This window comes from Heptranchias perlo, chromosome 4 (genome assembly GCF_035084215.1).
Source record: "Heptranchias perlo isolate sHepPer1 chromosome 4, sHepPer1.hap1, whole genome shotgun sequence".
Classification (NCBI taxonomy): Eukaryota; Metazoa; Chordata; class Chondrichthyes; order Hexanchiformes; family Hexanchidae; genus Heptranchias; species Heptranchias perlo.
In genome coordinates, this window is record NC_090328.1 from 51,251,402 (window position 1) to 51,262,841 (window position 11,440).

At 52.3% G+C, this 11,440-nt stretch overlaps 1 protein-coding gene across 2 annotated transcripts in view; it reads right to left on the bottom strand.

The window, feature by feature from the left end:
• The window catches only part of nudt12 (nudix (nucleoside diphosphate linked moiety X)-type motif 12), a 31,609-nt gene extending 20,771 nt beyond the window's left edge, over positions 1-10,838 (bottom strand). The window contains exons 1-2 of one of the 2 annotated variants that reach the window (XM_067982919.1): positions 10,567-10,838; positions 6,673-6,832 (exon numbers count right to left, since the gene is read on the bottom strand). The gene's annotated coding sequence lies outside the window, so the exon portion shown is untranslated. The remainder of the gene's footprint in view (positions 1-6,672; positions 6,833-10,566) is intronic. The other variant, XM_067982918.1, reaches the window with a different exon arrangement.
• Between the last annotated feature and the right edge of the window lie 602 nt (positions 10,839-11,440).

The following is an 11,440-nucleotide window of genomic DNA, read 5'->3' on the forward strand; positions in this document are numbered from 1 at the left end:
ACAATATCAATTGATGTTAACATGCCTTGCCATCTTCAGCACCTCAACATCTGTCATCATGCTTAATATTGCCCTCTGTTCTCTTATAGGGCCTTCAGCAACCGCTGTGACGGCAGAGGGCGATTCCTCAGAGGACCTGCCAGCCTCTGAGGGGGCACCGTCACATCTGAGCGAGCCATCCACCAGCGCAGATACACACAGCTTGGTGGTCCCAGTCCGCAGTTAGTTGGGGTTGCACATGGTGAGTTACCACACATGTGAGCACGAGCAGACACTGGTGGCAGGGGCAGCTGTGGAGAGTCCATGTCGGTGGGTGCATTCCTCTCCAGGTTCTGCTCAGCTGGACACAGATGCTGAACCCTGGGGGCCATCCTTTAAAAGGAGAATGATCGAGGGGCAGCAGCACATTTGCGAGGTGCTGGAACAGGTGCCACGTTCACTCTCCACAATAGCGCAGAGGATGGACTAGTCCAACTCCAATGGTGGCACAGTAAGGGAGGGAATCTCTGATATACTGTCACAAGGATGTGAGGACATCTGAGATAGTGTCGCGGGTAAATGTGATAATGTCTGCGATGGAGGGAAGGCTAGCCTCCATGGAGCTTCAAGCATGTCTCACAAATGAGTCCATTCAGGCCCTGACAACGGCCGTTCGGACTCAGGGTGATCAACATTCTGCCGCCTTAAACAGGCAGGCAGATACACTAGCACTGGCCTTACAAGGCTTCACCACATGTCCTCCAAACTGTCGTCTAGCAGAGTGGTAGGAGAGGTGTGGGCATGGCCCAGGGGAGGGATGATGGCAAAAGGGGACATGGAAGTGGGGACGCCATTCAAAGTACCCCACGTCTCACCCTTTGCGCCCCTTTCAACCAGTACCCGCAATGCTGCCTCCTCTCCAGGTGGTCGAGTCTGCCCCTGCACAGGTGCAGGTGGAGCAGTCTTTGAAGGGGCCCTCATGGGCATCAAAACCCAGAAGGCGTCGGCCCAAAGCATCTAATCGGTCAGGGCATGAACAAGAGCAACCTGCTCTATCTAGGTGGTGAGGACTGGACTCTTCACACTGTCTGATGTTAGGAGAACCGTTCACATATCAGTAATGCCCTGGCCTCACGAGCAGCCAAATGAGCCGCTGTTCTACCTATGGGTTGCCCCTGCTCCTCCTTCTCCTCCTCCTCCTCCCCCGCCCCCACCTCCTCTTCCTCCTCGGTGGAGGAAGGGACCTCCTCAAGCGGCACCTCTGCTGCAGCCACAGGGGATGCACCACGTAGAAGTAGTCGGAAGCGAAAGGCAAAGGTTTTGTAAGCACAAAGGGGATGCACAAGGGTGTTTGATGGTTGGTCATGTTTTTTATTTATATTTGCTTTTTGTTAAATGCACATTAAATATTATTATTTTCACAACTACTGCCACGTCTTGGCCATTCTTGACTGGGTTCTGTAATAAGGCTCTTTCATGAGGTTCACCATGAACACCCACACTTGATGCCACCCATTGGGTCACTCTACAGTGGGCATATGTGTAATTGCAGGACTGTTTTGTGCAGGGTGGGGGTGGGGGCTGGTGTGGCCGCTGCTCTATCTAGGTGGTGAGGACTGGACTCTTCACACTTTCTGATGTTAGGAGAACCGTTCACATATCAGTAACGCCCTGGCCTCACGAGCAGCCAAATGAGCCGCTGTTCTGCCCATGGGTTGCTCCTGCTCCTGCTCCACCTCCTCCTCCTCGGTGTGGGTGGCAGATCTGGATGGGGCCTCCTCAAACGGCACCCGCCTCTGTTGTGCCGTGTTGTGCAGGGCACAACAGATGACTATAATGCGTCCCACTCAGTCTGGTGGGTATTGAAGCACTCCCCCAGAATGATCAAGGCACCTGAAGCGCATCTTGAGCAGCCCTATAGCATGCTCAATTGTAGACCTAGTAGCGATGTGGCTGTTGGCTGTTGTTATAGCGAAGCTGTTGCTCAGTGGTGGGGTTCCTCAGAGGTGTCATGAGCCATGTGTTCGGTGCGTGGAAGAGGGGCGGGATGTTGGACTCCCAGAGGATGAAGGAATCATGGCAGCTGCCAGGGTATCTGGCGCACACATGAAGGAATCTCTTGTGGTGGTCACAAACGAGCTGAGTGTTGATGAAGTGATAGCCCTTCCTGTTGATGAACAGTCCTGGCTCGTGTGGAGGTGCTCATATTGCTATATAGGTGCAATCGATTACACCCTGCACTCGTGGGAAGCCAGCCACAGCGTGGAATCCCACTGCCCTCTCCGTCTGGCTGAGGTAATCCATGGGGAAGCTGACGTAGTGTGAGGCCCTGCGAAACAAGCCATCGGTGACCTGCCTTATGCACTTGTGTGCAGACGACTGAGAGACCCCGATGATGTCCCCGGTGGCACCCTGGAATGATCTGGAGGCGAAGAAGTTGGGCGCAGTGCTGACTTTGACAAATGTAAACAATTTTACAACACCAAGTTATAGTCCAGCAATTTTATTTTAAATTCACAAGCTTTCGAATTTAGAATTTAAAATAAAATTGCTGGACTATAACTTGGTGTTGTAAAATTGTTTACAATTGTCAACCCCAGTCCATCACCGGCATCTCCACATCATGACTTTGACAAAGACAGATAAGGAAATGCTGCTCGGCCCAGCTGGGAGCAGCTTGGCATGAAGGAGGCTGCAGATGTCTGCGGCTACCTGGCGACTGACTCTGAGCCTCCGTATGCACAGCTTCTCAGAGAGGTCCAGGAAGCTAAGCCTCGGTCTGTAGACCCTGTTACGAGGGTAGTGCTTCCTGCAACGTTGCTCTCTCTGTTGTTGCCCTCTATGCTCTTGTGCAGGTGCCTGTGGCGCAGCACCGTGTTGTGGAGCTCCATGTGGTGGAGGCTGGCGAGGCTGGTGATGTTGCTCGCCCTCGGATGAAGTGATGAATGCAGCCATGGTGCCCCCCCATCCTGACGGTGTGAGTTTGAGGGGGTCCACAAAGTAGGTAAATATGTTTGCACAGCAGAGTTTTGGATGGAAAGTAAGAATTTTGAATGGAAACACACAGGTCTTGCAGCCAAAACTTTGTCCAAAGTATCAGAGTGCCCTGCTGCAATAAATGAGGTTTTCTCCCCACCTGTCAAATAATCATTTGCATCTCCCACTGGCTGCTGGCTGAAACATGTCTGTTGTAACAGGGAGTGTTTCCCACAGCAGGGGAAACACGCTGAGAATCCTTCAAAATCGCACCCCTGCCAAAATGTCTACTCAATCAGGTATCTCAAATACCTTAACTATCTGGCAACTATTGCTCCTCAGAGAGGTCCATGAAGCTGAGCCTCGGTCTGTAGACCCTGTGCGGAGGGTAGTGAAGGTTCCTCAGCATGTTTCCCGTGCTGTGGGAAACACTCCCTGTTGGAGCCGGGCTCCGAACCCGCTCCAGATTTCTACAATTTTAGGAGCCCCCGCCCGCCATCCGAAAATCGGCCCCTTGGGGCTCGATTTTAGCACCCGCTATCGGGTGCGTTCTCGGTGGGGGGGGCCTCGAAAATCGTGAAATGCAGGAGCCCGACCGGATCCCGCCCACTTCCGGGTTCCCCATGGACGCGCCGGCGTGCGCACGCAGCCCCCGCTGGTGGGAATCCCACAGGCAATTAAAGCCAGCGGGATGCTACTTGAAAGTATTTATTTAGCTATTTCAGGTCATTAACTGACCTGATTGAGCTGTTTTATTAGGAAGGGTTGGATTTTACCTTGAACTAAGACTGTTTCCCATACTGGGGGAAACACTCTCACTCCAAACGGACGTGTTGCAGCCAGCAGCCTGTGGCAGCTGGCAAGGTGCATTCCACAGGTGGGGGTGGGGGGAGAGCCTTCACCAACACAGGAGGACACTCCGTAACATAGGGCAACGCCTGCCCTCCACCACCCTCCTCCAAGCAAGAAGATTCACCGACGTGGAACCGCAACCCCGGTGCGAGGACACACTAACCTACCGTGCACAACCCCTCAGACCTACACCTGCCAGATGGGGGCCGCCTCGACATCCTCGGAGGACGAACAGCATCACCAGCCCCAGCAGCCTCGCAGTCCACGCCGTCCGCCTCAGAGACGTGCATCCTCACAACACTGTGCTGTGGCAGATCCACCTGCACAGCAGGAGGGAGGGCAACCGCAGAGAGAGATGCGTCGCAGGAGGCACTACCCTCCGCACAGGGTGTACAGACCGAGGCTCAGCTTCATGGACCTCTCTGAGGAGCAGTGCACACGGAGGCTCAGAGTCACTCGCCAGGTAGTCGCCGACATCTGCAGCCTCCTTAATGACGAGCTGCTCCCGGATGGACCAAGCAGCATCTTCTTACCCGTCGCCGTCAAAGTCACCACTGCCCTCAACTTCTTCGCCTCCGGATCCTTCCAGGGTGCCACCGGGGACATCGCCGGGGTCTCTCAGTCGTCTGCACACAAGTGCATAAGGCAGGTCACCGATGGGTTGTTCCACAGGGCCTCGCACTACATCAACTTCGCCATGGATGAGCGCAGCCAGATGGAGAGGGCGGTTGGATTCCATGCTGTGGCTGGCTTCCCACGGGTGCAGGGTGTAATCGATTGCACCCACATAGCAATACGGGCACCTCCACATGAGCCAGGGCTGTTCATCAACAGAAGGGGTATCACTCCATGAACGCCCAGCTCATTTGTGACCACCGCCAGAGATTCCGACACGTGTGCGCCAGATACCCTGGCAGCTGCCACGATGCCTTCGTCCTCAGGGAGTCCACTGTCCCGCCCCTCTTCCACGCACCCAACACCGGCAACGGCTGGCTCCTCGGCGACAAGGGATGTCCCCTGCACACGTGGCTTATGACACCTCTGAGGAACCCCATCACCGAGCCGCAGCGTCGATATAATGACAGCCACATTGCTACCAGGTCGACAATTGAGCAGGCTATAGGGCTGCTCAAGATGCGCTTCAGGTGCCTTGATCGTTCTGGGGGAGCGCTCCAATACACACCACTCAGAGTGGGACGAATTATAGTTGTCTGCTGTGCCCTGCACAACATGGCACAACAGAGAGGGGTGCTGCTGGAGGAGGCCCCATGCACACCCGCCACCCACATTGAGGACGACGATGCGGAGGAGGAGGAGGAGGAGGAGTACGAGCGAGAGGAGGAGGAACGACCCATGGGCCGAACACCGGCTCACCTGGGTGCTCGTCAGGCCAGGGAGGCACTCATATGCCAACGGTTTTCCTAACATCACACTGTCTGAGGCGTTCACATCTCCTCACCTGCACAGACGAGGGGCCATACCAGCCCCCTCCACAGAAGAGTGGTGCCATTACTCCTGCACCCACTGTAGTGTGCCCAATGGGTGGGACCAGGTGTTCGTTGTCATGATGAGCCGCACGGAAGGGACCTATTGCACAAGCCGCTGAAGAATGGACAAGAGGTGGCAGCAGTGGTGAGAACAATTGTGTTTATTGTGTATGTGCATTCAAGGACTAAAAAATAAAAACATAACAATTTGTCAGACACCCTGGTGCATTCCCTTTGTGTTCAAAAAACCTTTGCTTTACGTTTTCGGGAACCCCTACGTGGTGCTACCCCTGTGGCTCCAGCAGAGGTAGTGGCAGGTTGCTCCTGTTCGTGCCCTGACCGGGTAGATGCTTTGGGCCGATGCCCCCTGGGTTTCGGTGCCCGTGAGGGCACCTCCACAGACTGCTCCTCCTGCACCTGTGCAGGGGCAGACTCGGCCACCTGGAGAGGAGGCACCATTGCGGGCACTGGTCGAGAGGGGGGCAACGGGTGAGACGTGGAGGCACCTTGAGTAGCGTCCCCACTTCCATGTCCCCGTTCACCATCTTCCCTCTCATGGCCAAGGCCCACATCACCCCTTCCACGGCAGTTTGGATGACCTGTGTGAGACCTTGCAAGGCCACCTCCAATGTATCTGTCAACCTGTTTATGGTGGCAGAATGTTGCTCACCCTGAATCCGAACAGCCGTTGTCAGGGCCTGCATGGACTCAATGTTGAGCTGTGCGTGACGCTCGAGGGAGGCTAGCCTGTCCTCCACCGCAGACATTCCCGCACCTACCCGCGACACTATCTCAGAGATGCCTTCACGTCCCTGCGACACTATCTCGGCGATACCCTCCTGTACCTGTGCCACCATTCCCCTCATGCAGGAGTTGGACTCCTCCATCCTCTGCGCGATTGTGGAGAGTGCGCGTGGCACCTCTCCCAGTACCTCGGCAATGTGCTGGTGCCCCTCGACGACTCTCCTTTTGACTGGTGGCCCCCTGGGTTCAGCATCTGGGTCCGGCTGAGCAGAGCCTGGAGAAGAGTGCTCCCACTGACGCGGACCCTCCGCGGCTGACCCTGCCACCAGGGTCTGCTCATGCTTACATGTGCGCGGTGACTCACCATGTGCAATCCCAACTAATTGAGGGGGGGGGACCCACCGAGGTGTGTGTATCTGTGCTGTTGGATGCTTGGCTCATATGTGACGATGGACCCTCAGAGACCGGCATGTCCTCTGAGGAATCGCCCTCCACAGACACGGCGCTCGCAGACGGCCCTGCAAGAGAACAGAGGGCAATATCAGGCATGTGGACAAATGTTGCGGTGCGGCAGATGCCAAGTGATGCTAAGATCATTCGCGATCATGAGTGCTGAGTGTCAGCTTTCCCTTACCGGACGTTTCTGCAGACCCAGCCTCGCCATCCGCCACGGACAGGCAATGTAGCGTGTGGCTAATCTCCAACGCGTCCACCTCTGCATCCGTCAGAACCACCTGGTGTGGCGGGCCCCCTCCGGTGTGTGCCCTTTCCTGGGCGTTCTTGCATCTCTTCTCCTGTGAAGGCAAAACACCAATGCGTAATTGAGTGATGATTGCATTGTGAGACGCTTCAAGCATTGGTGTGGGTGGGTTGAGCGTGTGGCAGATGGATGGGAGGATGCGTGTGCCACATCCCCATCCCATTGTATGGGGATTGGGGTGTGTGGTAGGGGTCGAGTGGGGACAGGGACGGTGGGTACGTGCAGGCACGGTGAGGATGATAGTTGAGTGGCTGTGAGGATTGATGCGGGAGCGCTGTGGTGGCAGTACAAAAGGGGTTGTGAGGTCTTTGAGGTGATGTGGAAGACGGAGTGTGGGAGAGTGCATTAGTGTACTCACTTTCCCGGACCTGGTGAGGTAATTGAATCTCTTGCGACACTGGATCCAAGTTCTGGAGGTGTTGCCCCTGCTGATAACCTCAGCCGCCACCTCCTCCCATGCCTTCCTGGTGGCGGAGCCAGGGCACCTCCTTCCGTCGCTGGGGAACAACGTCTCACTCCTCCTCCTTACCCCGTCCAGCAGCAGCTGGAGTGCGTGGTCTGAGAATCGTGGGGCAGCCTTACCCCTGGGTTGCTCCATGTTGCGCCACTTCTTGTTTGCAGCTGGAGGGGCATTGGTGGACTGCTCCTTTAAATAGAGCTCCACCATCGCTCAGACATCACTGTGCATGCGCAGGCCGCCGGCGCGCAGCTGAGAAGCGGAGAACCCGTAACGGCCGGGTAATTACCTCAATTATCCTGCGATCGCGCGCGGGACGCACTCAATTCACCGGCCGCGTTTTCCACGCGCCCGATGGACCACCCGCCGAGAACCCGCAGCCCTGCTAAAATCGGGCCCTTGGTGTCTACCTACTTTCTTTCTTCTGCTATATTCCTAGGCCACTGGAACCTGCCAGATTTTCTATGCTTCCCTCGCTCTCTGGGTCTCGTACTTATCTTTGATTTCTATAATTTCTCTCACTGTGCCTCCTTAGCGCTATTCTCACTTCTGTCTTTTAATCATCTCCTATTCTCACCTGATCACTTTACAGATCATTCTTTTTCTTGTGCATGTGTTCATTTTCCCCACCTCCTTTTCCTTTGCTCTGTTCCTCCTTATAAACTGTTCATCTGGACGAAAGGTCATAGACCCGAAATGTTGCCTGACCAGCCAAGTGTTTGCAGTAATTTCTGTTCTTATTTCAGATTTCCAGCATGTGTACTATTTTGCTTTTAGCAAATCACTTGTTGCCTTGAAGTGTCATAAGAACATAAGAACATAAGAACATAAGAAATTGGAGCAGGAGTAGGCCAATCGGCCCCTCGAGCCTGCTCCGCCATTCAATAAGATCATGGCTGATCTGATCCCAACCACAAATCTAAAGAACACAAGAAGTCGGAGCAGGACCCGGCCACATAGCCCCTGGGCCCTCTCCGCCACCCACAGGGCATTGACCGATCCGAACTCAGCTTCATGTCCAATTTCCTGCCCGCTCCCCATAACCCCTAATTCCCTTTACTTCTAGGAAACTGTCTATTTCTGTTTTAAATTTATCTAATGATGTAGCTTCCACAGCTTCCTGGGGCAGCAAATTCCACAGACCTACCACCCTCTGAGTGAAGAAGTTTCTCCTCATCTCAGTTTTGAAAGAGCAGCCCCTTATTCTAAGATTATGCCCCCTAGTTCTAGTTTCACCCATCTTTGGGAACATCCTTACTGCATCCACCCGATCAAGACCCTTCACAATCTTATATGTTTCAATAAGATCGCCTCTCATTCTTCTGAACTCCAATGAGTAGAGTCCCAATCTACTCAACCTCTCCTCATATGTCCGCCCCCTCATCCCCGGGATTAACCGAGTGAACCTTCTTTGTACTGCCTCGAGAGCAAGTATGTCTTTTCTTAAGTATGGAGACCAAAACTGTATGCAGTATTCCAGGTGCGGTCTCACCAATACCTTATATAACTGCAGCAATACCTCCTTGTTTTTATATTCTATCCCCCTAGCAATAAAAGCCAACATTCCGTTGGCTTTCTTGATCACCTGCTGCACCTGCATACCAACTTTTTGATTTTCTTGCACTAGGACCCCCAGATCCCTTTGTACTGCAGTACTTTCCAGTCTCTCGCCATTAAGAAAATAACTTGCTCTCTGATTTTTCCTGCCAAAGTGCATAACCTCACATTTTCCAATATTATATTGCATCTGCCAAATCTCCGCCCACTCACCCAGCCTGTCTATATCCCCTTGCAGGTTTTTTATGTCCTCCTCACTCTCTACTTTCCCTCCCATCTTTGTATCATCTGCAAATTTTGATATGTTGCACTCGGTCCCCTCCTCCAAATCGTTAATATAGATTGTAAAGAGTTGGGGACCCAGCACCGACCCCTGTGGAACACCACTGGTTACTGGTTGCCAGTCCGAAAATGAACCATTTATCCCAACTCTCTGCTTCCTGTTCGATAACCAATCCTCCACCCATGCCAGAATATTACCCCCAATCCCGTGATTTTTTATCTTAAGTAATAATCTTTTATGTGGCACCTTGTCGAATGCCTTCTGGAAGTCTAAATACATTATGTCCACTGGTTCCCCTTTATCCACCCTATACGTTATATCCTCGAAGAACTCAAGCAAATTTGTCAGACATGACTTCCCCTTCATAAAGCCATGCTGACTTTGTCCTATTAAATTATGCTTATCTAAATGTTCCGTTACTGTCTCCTTAATAATAGACTCCAAAATTTTACCCACCACAGATGTTAAGCTAACTGGCCTATAATTTCCAGCCTTCTGCCTACTACCCTTTTTAAATAACGGTGTTACATTAGCAGTTTTCCAATCTGCCGGGACCTCTCCTGAGTCCAGGGAATTTTGGAAAACTATCACCAAAGCATCCACAATCCCTACTGCCACTTCCCTCTATTTACTACATGTATGGGGTGGGGATGCCGAGTACAGTTTATTATTCTTCTGCAGAAATATAAAAATTACCTGCTGGGAAGCTAAACAGAACTGAATCTGTGTTGTGTGCAATGGAATAGGATGAAAAATTGAGTATCTGATTCCTCACTTGATTCATCATGGGCTGCACAGGGAAGAAAACGCCTTGAAATCACATCCATGTATTTCTTTCTATTAATAACAGACTTTGTTCCTAATAAAATCTGGCTCTTTATAGAGACAAGGCCCGTGTCCTACAATGTGTGAGATAAATGGCTTGGGTTATCGATCCTCTCCATCTCACCAATTGATTAAGCAGCCCCAGTCTTAAAGGACTACTGTCTTCATTTGATCAACCCTTTTCTGCCTGTGCGAAACTCTGCAACTCCCAAAACTTCACTGTCCCCCGCCCCCCCCCCCTCTTCTGGTGTGACAAAACAATAAGGGATATGGGAAAAAAGCAGGAACAGGGTACTGAGTTAGACCATCAGCCATGATCATTTTGAATGGCGGAGCAGGCCCGAAGGGCCGAATGGCCCACTCTTGCTCCTATTTTCTATGATTCTATGATTGTAATCAAGCAGAATTAAGGCATATTTCAGTGCTCTCACCCACCAGTCCGAGATGTTACTTTTTAGCAATAATAAATAAATTATTGGCTAAAACGTAATCAAAGTGGGTCGCTTCCCTTTAAGGACAGCTGGCAGTGGACAAATGGTCCCGGGGCTCAGTCGCCCCTACGAGCCGCCTCCAACTTAACGCCATAACCGCAGACCGACCCGTGTTTAAAGGTCAGAGAGCTGCAAAAAGGAGCGGGCGAACTTACGACCAAATGTAGAACAGAAATGTCAGGTTGGGGAGCGGTCGGTATCTCCGCCTGAGCCCGGCGGCTCCACCGACCGCAGCAGCAGCTTCTTCCCCGAGTCACCGCTCACACCTCTGGCCGGCGGACTTTGCGCATTTCGCGACCATACCCGCGGACTGGAACTAAAAGCTTTTTTAAAAAAAAATGCCCCGCGGTTGTTTTGTATTAAAGGCGGAAATAAGTGAAAATCTCGTCCTCTGAAATGTAATAATTCACCACTGGGAGTTTCGCTGTCTCGTTAGACTTTGCATTACGGGAGTTGTAGTTCTTGTCATTGAACTTCCTCATTTGTATTGCTCGCAGACACCGAGGCTCCGGAGTGGAAATTTAAAGACTGGAAATTAACTTCATTTCCGAACAATCACGTGCAATTTTTAGTATTATACATTAGCGGATGTCCAGTGGCGTTGCTTACCGGTGTTGAGGACAACGATATCTTGCATTTATATAGCGCCTTTAAGGTAGTAAAACGTCCCAAGGCGCTTCACAGGAGCGTTTTCAAACAAAATTTGACACCGAGCCACCTAAAGAGATATTAGGACAGGTGACCAAAAGCTTGGTCGAAGCTGTAGGTTTTAAGGAGCGTCTTAAAGGAGGAGAGAGAGGTAGTGAGACGGAGAGGTTTAGGGAGGGAATTTCAGAGCTTAGGGTCTAGGCAGCTGAAGGCGCGGCCGTCAATGATGGAGCGATTAAAATTGGGGATACGCAAGAGGCAAGGATTGGAGGAGTGCAGAGATCTTGGGGGGGTTGTAGGGCTGGAGGAGGTCACAGAGATAGGGAGGGGCAAGGCCGTGGAGTGATTTGAAAACAAGGATAAGAATTTTAAAATCAAGGT